Consider the following 11889-nt stretch of genomic DNA (forward strand, 5'->3'; position numbering starts at 1 on the left):
CAGCATTTAACAAACACTATCATTTAATACTAGTGCAATGATGGAGGACTGTTCTCTAGGCTTGCAGTTTCTGCAAAGAGTGGCTAGGAGGTATGAAGGAGGCTTTTGGTGATTCGTAATATGAAAGGAGAGCATACATTTCAGAGATAAGGATTCCGTTTTTATGGTTTGAATTTTCTTTACATTTTGTGAAGCCATGGCACCTAGATGCCTATGCTCTTATTTTTAAGTGTTAGGCAAGCCCACCTACAATGGATTGCATAAAAGGGGTGTTCTTATTTTTGTTTCAAATGAAGTGAGAAAGTAGGCACATGAAAGCAAATGAATCTCTCTACCAGAGTAGTTCTTAAGCTATGGAAGCTCCCTGTATTCATATGTCCCTCCTCTTTCATCACTGAGGATGCTTAAAAAGTAAGATGCTAATCTTCCACAATTTCTCTCTTGCCTATTGAATCCCGAGGTCCTTCAACTGCTAGGAGTACTGTCTCTATAGTCACTTCGCAATGCTGAAACAGGCCCACATGCCAGGGAGCTAACACCCATCTGCTGCTTGAGCAAAATACCCTCAAAGTTTGCTCGTATTAGAGTACAGATTACTGTAGCTGCATAGCAAAATTGTCTCAAGGTATAATGTTCTTCTGTGTATGGTATGCCATCCCAGAAAATAGCAATAGGAGGTTGAGGCTGAGAGGAAGCAATTTATAAAGTCCTTGTTATAAATGGATCAGCATGAAATGGACTCATTGCATTGTTTAATAGCATTTTGTTCAGTATAAAATAAGGTAACCTGTTTTGCTTGGATTTCTGATTCAAATAAAATACTATTAATGTCTTTGCTCACCCATGAAATAACCACCTATACACTATGTCCTGCAGTATCATTATAAGATGGGCAAGTAAACAAGGTCAGTTTTTAAGGTTGTGCCTACTACCCATGTTGACTAGTAAATTAGGATTTTAGATCATCTCGGCTTAGCAGACTCAATCCTTTCCATTGTTTTGGGGAGCTCTGCTTGGAGTTGTTTTTAGTCTGGTTATTTTAGAAAACTGTGTAGTAAAAGATTCTTCAGTGTTTCCCTAAAGGTTGTTTGAGTCTGGTCTGATCTCATTTGAGAGGCTTCTTCTACCACTGACCACTCTTCCTGGAGGGTGCTTTACCTCTGGCCCAAGCAGGTTGCTCTACAGGTTTGTAGACTGCCTGGACTTGAAGCAATGATGTTTCTGCTGTCCTGATGGACTGATATTTCTGAAGAACTGGACCAAGGCTAACGAACTTTAGCTGAAGGAAATGGGAGAGGGCAGCAACTCCAGGGTACAAAGCAAAGCTGCACAGAAACCAGACGTATCCAACTGGAATTAGAAGAGCAAAGTGAAATCCACTGTATGGGGGATATGGGTAGGGATATGGGGTTTTAAACTACTATTCAGAAGAAAGTGTGTCGTATTCTTTCTGATAACTACTTATTATGAGGATGCCCACTTTATATCCCAGCTGAAAAACATGCAGCATGCTCAGTAAATCCATCTGGGTTTTTAAACTTGTGCTTTTATTGTTTTTGGTCAAAGACTTTCCAGCCTAATGATTTACATGCAAACAGATTTAAGTGTTTTGACATAGCCAAAGTTCTTGGCGGACATGGAGATCACAAGCCTCTTCTCTAAACAAGAAAAAGCCTTTCAGACATTGGCAGTGGCCAACAGCGTAGGCAAGATATCTAGCAAATAAAATAATTAAACAGCCTTATTCATAAAGGCAGCTCCTGTGTTCCAGGGAAAGAAGCCTAATGAATACCAAACCACCTCTACCTGGGAGTTTACTTACTGCCAGCAGAAGTGGGAGGCAAAACAGGACCAGTTTTTATGAGTGGACAGGGACATTTTGTCTAAAAGGGGAGACCAACTAATAAAAGTCAGTTCCAAAACTGGCCAAAAAGCTCTGTGGGGTGGGCAATATGCTGAAACTGTTTCTTCTTTGAGACAATGTTCCTGTGTTTAAAAATGTCCTTGAGTTTGAGTTTCAGCCTGGAGCTGGCAGCTCATATTCCTGCTTAATCTGAAAATGAGGATCTGCTGGTAACTGAGCACCAGGAGACAGAGCTGATCAGAGGAATGGCTGAGGCTCAGCTTGATGTGGCAAAGCTGAGAGAGATTTACAAGATAGAGGAATCCTTTAAAACACAGGTAGCACAGCTGAAGCTCTGTCTCATCTCCATGCTGATACAGTACAAGTGCAACTGTGCCACAGACGACTTCAAAGATTTGCTTAAGTTGTAAAATTAGTTATTAGCGAGCTTCAATTTGGCATTTTCTAACTTGTGAAGGCTGTTGCTACTTTAATATTTCTACTATACGATTTTTGTGTTAATTTTAATTCAGCAAAGAGCTAGCAGGGGCCATGATTATATGTGTGATAAATATCTAAAAGACAAGGGAAAACATTTAGTCTGAATTATTTTGTACACCTGTGAAAGACTAAACTAGTAGTATGCTTTTAATACGCAACAGAATAATGCAGAGATGCTGTGACTCCCTCTGACCTCAGTTAAACTTTAGTAGGGGACAGGCAAAATGATTTGCAGAGCTTTTAACTGCAGTGTTTGACTGAAAAGAGAAGGGTAGAGCTATATGTTATTCAGCATGAGTTTCTGGTTATCTGCATGAGTCCTAGACTGAGAATGTGGAGAAGCACAATACTGCACAAAGAAAATATGTTGTCTGAACCACAAGGCTTTCCTGTTACTTCAAAGGAACTGCTGAATTTCCCATGCTCATAAAGATGGGAGGTGGCAGCAGCAGCATCATGCTGGGTGAGCTTATCACCCTCAGAGCATAGAGGAAGGTCTCAACATGTTCAAACAAATTAAGAGGGTGAAAGAGTTCCTTCCACAGCTCCAGTGTTCCCTTGTAGGTAGCTTTCCTACACTTACCATCAAGGTGAGATGACTTGGGCAATATGTAAATAGACATGGACTGCCCAAAACCCTCACCAGCACAGGATGAAGTGCACCTGCACTTAGACCTAGAACAGCAGGGAAATAGCAGGGGTTTAAGCCCCCTGGCTCCAGCAGGGAACCTCTGCTATCTTCACTGAGAATAATGACTGTCAGGGGGTGGTTAGCAGAGGCATAGCAAGAAATTTCAGCACCGGGGTAGGGGGGAGAATTATTCTGACCACCGGAGAGCAGGGGGTTGGCTTCTGAGGGACAGGCTCACTGCATGCTGGTGTATTGCCCCAGCTGCCACGGAGAGCCTGGGGCCACTCTTGGTGCTTTATTTGCTCCCCCTCTCCCCCCACCCCTTCAGACATGTTTCTGGGTACCAGGTTGCACTGCCCACAGCAAAGTCTGGGGGGAGGCTTTCTGCTCACCCCTCTCCCCCACAGGTACACTATGGGGATTCCCCATGATGCCCCCCTCTTACCCCCGTTATACTACGGTGGTTAGCTCTGTTAAAAATCTCCTCAGCCCCTGACACTGTAACAGTGCTGCAGGGAATGCACCCTTTCTCTGTAAATGGTTTTCTCTGGCATGTTCCAGCCTGGTGACGAAAGCAACGCTTTGCCTTCATGCAGCTGACCCTAGGGCACTGTCGGTATTACATCCTCCTGCCAAATAAGGAGTTGCACTGGGTGACAGCGAAATTGTGCAACTTCTTCTGCATCCTCCCTAGTTTGTAGTATAAGAGTCTCATTCCAGAGCTGTGGGTGGAAAGCATCAATCCAGCACCGCTGCTCACCACCGGGCTGATCTTGCGAGGTGTGGAGCACTCTGAATTCCCACTGAAGCCAATGGGAAATGAGGGGGGAACTCACCACTCTTCAGTGGTTAGCTAGAAGATGGGGGCAGCAGGAACAGCAACATTGCGAAACTCCCTTTGTGTAAAAACACTGAACAACACTGAATAAATCTGCTGCTACACAAAGCCAGTGCTGCATTGGAGGAGTCCAGGGGATTCTCAGACGCCTCAGTGCAGCGTCCCTTCCCCTTGCCCCACAACATCCCCCTATGCCTAGCTAAACTTCAACAACATGCTCCAATTCAGATCAGTGGTTTTCACCATTTTTTGTACCAGGACCCATTTATAAACATCGATGGCCAGATCCTGACCCAGTGCCCCTCACTCCCGACTTGCCGTACCCAGGTACCAGGCCCCCAGTGTATGGGGTGGGGACTAAGAGGGGTGGGTACATGGGGGTCTCCAAGCAGCCTCAAACAACCCCTCTCAGACTGGAACTCTGCCAGCATGCAAGGAAACACCACAGTTTCCCACATTTTTCTCCTCTAAGGAGACTCCATTTTTAAAGTTTGTTGGTTCATTTCTAAAGTTTGTTTGTGACCCTTTCATATATTCTTGTGACCCACTTTTGGGTCACAACATATGGGTTGAGAAATGCTGGACTAGATGACCTTCAATGTCTCTTCCAGCCCCACTTCCATATGATTCTATGATATGAAAATAAACAGCCCTTGCAGCAGGGACGAGGGCCAGGTCTCTCTGCTTCTACACACACCTTCTAGTTACTGATCATTGCCTCCTTAACCCACATAGGAACCTGCACACCCATTACAACATACACACCTATGGAATGGGACTCCCACGCACCCATCCGCAAGGCATCGTCTCCCTCAAACCCCTTGTCTCTTAGTCCTGTCCCTGAAAACGGGGTTTAATATTCAGTTCATTTGCTATTGCTTTTGCTGGAGGACCTGCTGCTGCTGTTGTTGCTGCTGTCCTCATCGCTGTCCTCCGATCCGGCTGTCTCAACATCTTCTTTGCACTGTCCGTTTCCCCTGGGGGGGTGGGGAGTCTTGAAAGATTCTGTGCCAAATCCTGTGTGGAACCCCTGGCAAAGCTCTTCCAAAACCCATGGTGCTCTGGAGAGGTCTTTGAGGATTGGAAGAGGGCCAATGTTGTGCCCATCTTCAAGAAGTGGAAGAGGGAGGACCCGGGTAACTATAGGCCAATTAGCCTAACTTCTATCCCAGGGAAAATCCTGGAAAAATTCATCAAGGAGTCTATATGTGACAGGCTTGCAGAAGGCAGGATTCTGAACAACAGCCGCAGGATTCTGAACACCAGCCAGCATGGCTTCATCACGTGCAGGTCTTGCCTTACCAACCTCATCTCCTTTTATGATCAGGTAACTCGCCACCTGGATAAGAGAGACGAGGTTGACTTTGTATACCTTGACTACCAAAAAGTCATGGATCTGGTATCCCACAATGTTCTCGCAACAAAATTGGAAGATTGTGGGCTTAACTGCTTGACAGTTAGGTGAGTAGGAAGCTGGCTGCGGGGTAGGACCCAGAGAGTCCTAATGAACAGATCTGTGTCATCCTGGCATGAAGTGGCCAACAGCATCCCACATGGGTCAGTGCTTGGTCCAGTACTCATCAACATCTTTATCAATGATTTGGGGGTGAAGAGCTCACTGGCCAAGTTCGCGGACAACACCAAGTTATGGGCAAGCGTGGTCACACTTGAAAATAGGCTGCAGATACAGTCAGATCTAGACAGGCTAGCAAGTTGGGCGGGTTGGAACCAGATGAAGTTCAACACTGAGAAATGTAAAGTGCTCCACCTCGGGATGAACAACCCCCTACACATCTACAGGTTTGGTGGCACCAAACTGATTAGCACCACGAACGAAACGGACCTGGGGGTAATAATAGACCACGGTATGAATCTGAGCCGGCAGTGTGATGTTGTCACCAGCAAGGCAAATAATACTCTGGCATGCATCAATCAAAGCATCACCTCCAGCAAAACCAAGGAGGTGATTCTTCCACTCTACTCAGCACTGGTGAGACCGCAGCTAGAGTACTGCATCCAGTTCTGGGGGCTGCACTTTAACAAGGTTGTGGTAAAGCTTGAGAGAGTCCAGAGAAGAGCCACCCAACTGATCAGAGACTTGCATGGCAAGTCATATAAGGAAAGGCTGAGGGACCTGGGACTCTTCAGCATGAAAAAGAGAAGGCTGAGAGGGGACTTGAAAGCGGCTTACCGCTACATCAGGGGTGTACATTAAGGGCTCGGTGAACAACTGTTCACCAGGGCACCCTTGGGGAAAACCAGGAGTAAAGGCCATAAACTCCTGGAAGACCGTTTCAGGCTCAACCTTAAGAAAAACTCCTTCACAGTCAGGGTGTCCAGGCTGTGGAATAAGCTCCCTCCAGAGGTAATGCAATCACCTACCCTGGAAGTTTTCAAGAGGAGACTGGACAGTCACCTTGCTGGGGTCACCTGGCCCCAGCTGTCTTTCCTGCTTGGTGCAGGGGGCTGGACCCAATGATTGTCTGAGGCCCCTTCCAGCCTTACAATTGATGAATCAATGAAATGTCCCTCTGCCAGGTGGATTTGACTGTGTCCTCACTGTCCTCTGCTACCAATTTCTGGCAGTAGGGCTGTAGTTCGCTCAAAGCCATTTTAACACAGTCTAGCACCTCCAGCCATTAAGTCAGAGAGTTTCTTTTTCACTCTATGAATCTTTTTAAAAAACTGTATACAATTGGAACTGCTTTGACAGGAAAGGTGAGAAGTGCTCCTACCACAACCCAAGAGCCCAGGCCACCTACTCCCTGGATGAGCACCTTAACCACTGGGATTTTGGAGAAGAGTGGGATGATGGCAGCACCAACACATCCTTTTCTGTACATATTTCTGAATAAAAGCAGAAGCCTCTATGCTGCTTTTGTGCTCTCAGCCTGCCTAAAGATTAGGCACTTTCAGGATGATGGAGAGGGGGTGGAGCAGAGGGGAGCTTTTGTAGATCCTAACAGGGCTTATGCACGAGGCAGGTCCAAGACTGAGGCACTGCTGGACATGCTCAGAAGTGAAATTTTACAACCTAGTAAAATTTGGGCTCCTATAGATGTAAGTGCCTTGGGCAGGCTTGGTTTTGAGAATCTTACTCCTGGTTTTAGGCACCTAAATGCTCCCTGTGCCCCACTGCGAATCTTGCAGTACCTGTGCCTCCATCTGCAAATGAACACCTCTGCCTCGCAGGCTGTGAGGTATTTTAAGAACCCAAGTACTAAGAGATTTTGAATATATTACAAAACTAATTAAAATTGCAGCATTTTATTAGTTTCCTTTCAGCTTAGTCTGCTCCACAAAGTCTCTGATTTAGACTTAAGTGAGGGCTTTGACCAGGTATTATAAGGTGGAAGGAAAACTGGCTTAATATAGAGCTCTCTCCTGTCAACGGCAGTGCCTTTAATCTCTGACAGCAGCTGCCTCCAAGGTAAGTCACATGCAGCTTTGGATAATTGGACAAAAGTAGAAATTTGCCTTTCAGCAGAGTTTCCATCAGAGCACAGACAGGCTGACACTAGCCATGTGGCAGCCTCTTGCTTTATTCAAGCTACTCTTCAGAGCTAATTTAGGTTCTGAAAGTTGTAATAGAAAGACTCATGTACATATCAATAATTCATATTTTAGAGCTAGAAAATTCCTAACGCATATCCCAAGGTGGGGGAGAGGGGTGTGGAATGTATGACATCTATAAAGGGGCTTGTTTCTTCACCAGAGTCCTGTTACCACATAAAGATCTAAAGCTCCAAAATGACTTACAGGCCAAACTCAAGCAATTCTTCAGTAACCATCCAATATTTTTATCTTTGAAATGGATTAATTAGTCCATCAATAGAAAACACACATGTTGCCCTCTGCCTTAGGTGGCATTACTCAGGGAAGAAGAGTAAGATTGGGTTATATCAGAACGTCCAAGTTTTCAGAAACAAGCAAATTGCTCCCTAACTTTTGAAAAGTGTATTCTAGCCACTTTTACAAATTTTAAGGACTGTTTCATCATGGTTTAAACTTTAGATAAACTAGTGCCATATTCAGGGTAAAATCTTGTACGTATCTAGGCAGACAAGATTCTTTGGGTAAATCCAATATCAGATTGACCCAAAGAACCTTGTCTGCCTATGTACTTAGACCAACACGGCTACAACCTGCACCCCTGTACTTATAGGAACAGGGACAAATCAGAGGAAGCACAAATGTTACTTCAACCCCAAATTTTTGGGGAAAGATAAAAGAACATATTGAGAATTAACAAAATGACCATTAAATCTCATTTAAAGTTAATGGGACATAATCTCCTTAAGTGCCTATATCAGTGGTACAAATAAGATTTAGGGTCAGATTGTTAAGGGTGCTTAGATACCTTAAAAACCTTGACTAATCTATGCTGGAATTCCTCACCTGTACAATGCATTGCCCTTCCTCAAAGGGATGTTGTGAGATTACAGGAGATCACCTGGCTGGACTGATCTCTGAAAAAGATTTCTGGCAGCGAGGTGTTGGAAGAGTAGCTCTGAAATCACAGAGTTTTTTCTTGGACTATATGCATAGTGCATAAATGATTCTTTTGGTTAAGCAGCCAAAATGAAAAATCAGAAGAGGATTTTGATTCAGCTCAACCCCCAATGAGGATTTTCATTTTCTTTCTCACTGAAATGAAAAACTGAAAAGTTTTGGTTTGGGGATGAAACCGCCAATTCCAGTTTCCTCAGCATAACTCCACCCTGTCAGTGCAACAGCAATAACCCTCCTAAAGCAATGGTGAAAATATCCTCTGATGCTGGCTGGGGCAAAAAGGCCTGCTCTCCACAGCTAGCATGTCTGAACGTTGACAGCCCTCCACACACTGCCTCATGCAGTGGCCCATTGTAGTAGCCCAAATGATGATGCCTCACGATTGGTTGAATGATTCATCTGATTCATTTGCTTATTTCACAGATATGATCAATCAGGGTCAGTCCACCTCCTTCCTGTGTGGTTCTGCAGGGACTGTTAGACAGGCAGTGAAACTCCTCAGCCATGGGTAACAAGAAGCCAACACAAAGAAAAGTTACGGGGATGGTGCCAGCTCTGGCCCACACCAGCTTCACAGATTTCTTTGATCTGCCTCAATCTGAGACTGTACTGGCCTCTGACTGCAATGACCTCCTTCCAGGGATGGGTGACAGGCTGGGTTGCCATGCTCCGACTTGTGTCTAATGCCCCTGACTAGGATTCTTGACCCACTTGTTGGGTTTGCCAGTGTGGGTGCAGCCGGGCTTCCATGCTTTTGCTCTGCTGTCTGAGGAGGCCTCCAGGATGTAGTTCTGACTCTCCCATCCTATAGGCCCCATGGTGGGTGGTCCCCACGGGTTTTACTCCTCCTCTTCCCCTGCAATATTCCCAGGAAACATCACAAGGGGGGATGGCAGGATGCTCTGGGCTCTAATAGCATCACTCTGTAAATGGCTCTCCTTCCCAGCACCACAGATCCATCACTATAGGGCTTGACTGGCATCAGCATGGAAGGCAGACTGGCTATGGCTAATACAGAGGGAGCATGAAACCTGAGGAGGACTGGAGGAAGGGCAGTTTGTGCCTGAAAGTTTGTCTAACATCTAGCATCTCTCCCAACTATACGGTGGGCTCAGTTAAAAATATCAAGCCAATTATGCTGCTGGCATTTTCCCCAAGATTGTCATGGCTACAGCAACACTATAATACTGCTACTAACCCAGAGGAGTTCAGAGTATTGTTTGCTGCCAGTGGGAAGCACTCAGGGATGGGACAGGTGCTGTGCCTGTACCCCTCATGGGTGTACAGTGTCTAGTGTCCTTCATGGGTCAGGCCTTCCTAGGGAGACAACATAATGACCTATCACCCCAATGCCATTGTCATCTACACTGGGAACATCCACTGGAAGCTTCATCTGGTTCAAAGCACAGCAGTCATCAAGTGCCTTTGTGTACAACTCCTGTGCCTCTTGAATTGCCTTCCTGGGCCATCTCAATGGACTTTTAGGGGCTTGGCCCTTGCAAGTGCTACTCATCTAGCCACAACCCAGTACAGTAGCACCCATCACCTGGGATGCAAAACATGCCCCAGCAACCCCCTCTTTAGAGCTGCCCTGTCTATATCTAGTAGGTACCACAGCCCAACATAAAGTACACATGTTCATGCTCACTCACGGCTGATTTCCTTCTGGCTGTGATACACTGGACCTGGCAGAAGGGCAAGGATGTTTAATGCTAGCCACTGCAAGCAGCTTAATATAATTTTATTGTCTTTCTGTGTTAGCAAGATGACACCTCAGTGCTATGCAGACAGGACAGTATTTTTACTAGCAGGCAGGATAGAGCCAGCAGGGCACATTTTTACAAGATGTTTATTCCCTTGTCACATTCTGTTCTGATGTTAAACTCTCTAATACAAATTATTTCTTCTCAGTTTTCTTACTTGCTAGATCTTGCTGGCACTTGGGTGATGATCACTGAAGACACCTGACAGATCCTTCCTTAACCTACCAGTTCTCTCTGTCTTTATTTTCAAGGTTCTCTGAGCTGGGCCTGGCCTTCTTAGGAGAACTTACCACTCTAAACTCAAGACTGTGGTTGGCCACTTTTCTCTGCTGGGACAATTTGAACTCTCTGGACCACGAATAGAGCTTATCTTGGAAGAAGATGAACCTTCTAATCCTTTGCATTCAAAAACTCACCTAAGTCCATACCAACAATTTAGTTGGTCCAATAAAAGATTTCACTCACACAAATCCTTGCCGTTTGCATATTTCCTGGACCATCATGGCTACAACTTATATCTGTGCATCTGGCAGCGAGAGACCAACCTTAACTAGCGTGTAGGAGACAACATTTTAAGACAAACAAGCCACCGAAACAATGTTTTAGCCTTTGAAGTATTCTGACTTGTAAAATTGTACAGAACATTATTTTAGAGTTCATAACAACACTGTAGGAGGTAAATAGTGGGTGCATCTACATAATTGTTAATGCACCTTAGATAATGCACATTTAGTTTAATACTTACTTAATAAAGTACTAACTAAATGCGCAGTATCTAAAGTTATTGTGCAGTAGCTCCAGCACACAGTTATTTAGTGATGCTTACTGCGCACTAGCCTAAAAACACTGTGTAATAGGCTATTAGCACAGTTTTTGCTGTAATACTGTGCAGTGTTATTAGGCCAACACATAGTAAGTGTCTTGTGTAGACATGCCCAGTGTGACTTAAAAGTAAATGGGATATGATCACCAGATAATTTAAAGTATGAACTATGGAGCATATTTGGGGGGGGGGGGGGGGGGGGGGGGGTGCACACTCGGGGGGGGGGGGGGGGGGGGGGGGGGAGGGGGGTTTCAGACTCAGTGGTGTATTATTTGTTTACAATTACAAATGCCGGTTGTATTAAAAGAAAAGAAAAGAAAGACAAACAGTAAAAACTAGACAAAAAAACTATAGAGCTCTTCTTACACTGGGATTTCCATCAGTAGATCCTTAATTGCTTTACAAAAAAGAGTCAGCATCTGTTACTCCCAACGTATAAATGGGAGGAACTGAGGCATGGAGAGGTGAAGAGTACTTATCCAAAAGCAGCCAGCAGGCCAGGGGCAGAGCCAGAAAAAACATTCTAGTGTTTCAGTGTGTTTTTACAAATGCTGGGGGAGAGGGGAGTGCTTTAATTAGAGTGGCTCCAAAAGCTTTACAGGAAGCTCCAAAAGCTTTACAGGAAGCCACTCTAATTAAAGCACGTGAAGAGTCTGGTGTATCAGCATGCCCACACTTCAAAATGGCAATGGAAGCGCTTTAGCTAAAGCTTGTCCACAAGCTTTAGTTGAAGCGAGGGACATTGATATACACAATGTGGAGCATAGTCCAGCAGACTTGATTAACTGAGTCTACTCTGATGTGCTGTAATTAGAGCACATCAGAGCAGTCTCCCTGCACCTGTACAGGCACCCGTTGTGTCTTTCTAATCTAGTTCTTAAATGCCTAACAGTCTAGGGTAGAAGTCTTTAAACAAAGGCATAAAGTTAAGTAGAAAAGTAGCATGACATTTATTTTGTATTCCCTTTCCTAAGAGGC

The 11889-nt window shown here is 44.9% G+C and overlaps 1 protein-coding gene across 1 annotated transcript in view; it reads left to right on the top strand.

Moving 5' to 3' along the window:
* Positions 1-10549, top strand: part of PPP1R3B (protein phosphatase 1 regulatory subunit 3B) — a 22796-nt gene extending 12247 nt beyond the window's left edge. The window contains exon 3 of the transcript XR_003094534.1: positions 10340-10549. The gene's annotated coding sequence lies outside the window, so the exon portion shown is untranslated. The remainder of the gene's footprint in view (positions 1-10339) is intronic.
* The last annotated feature ends 1340 nt before the right edge of the window (positions 10550-11889 follow it).

The sequence above is a fragment of the Alligator sinensis genome, unplaced genomic scaffold (assembly GCF_000455745.1).
Source record: "Alligator sinensis unplaced genomic scaffold, ASM45574v1 scaffold989_2, whole genome shotgun sequence".
Lineage (NCBI taxonomy): Eukaryota > Metazoa > Chordata > Crocodylia > Alligatoridae > Alligator > Alligator sinensis.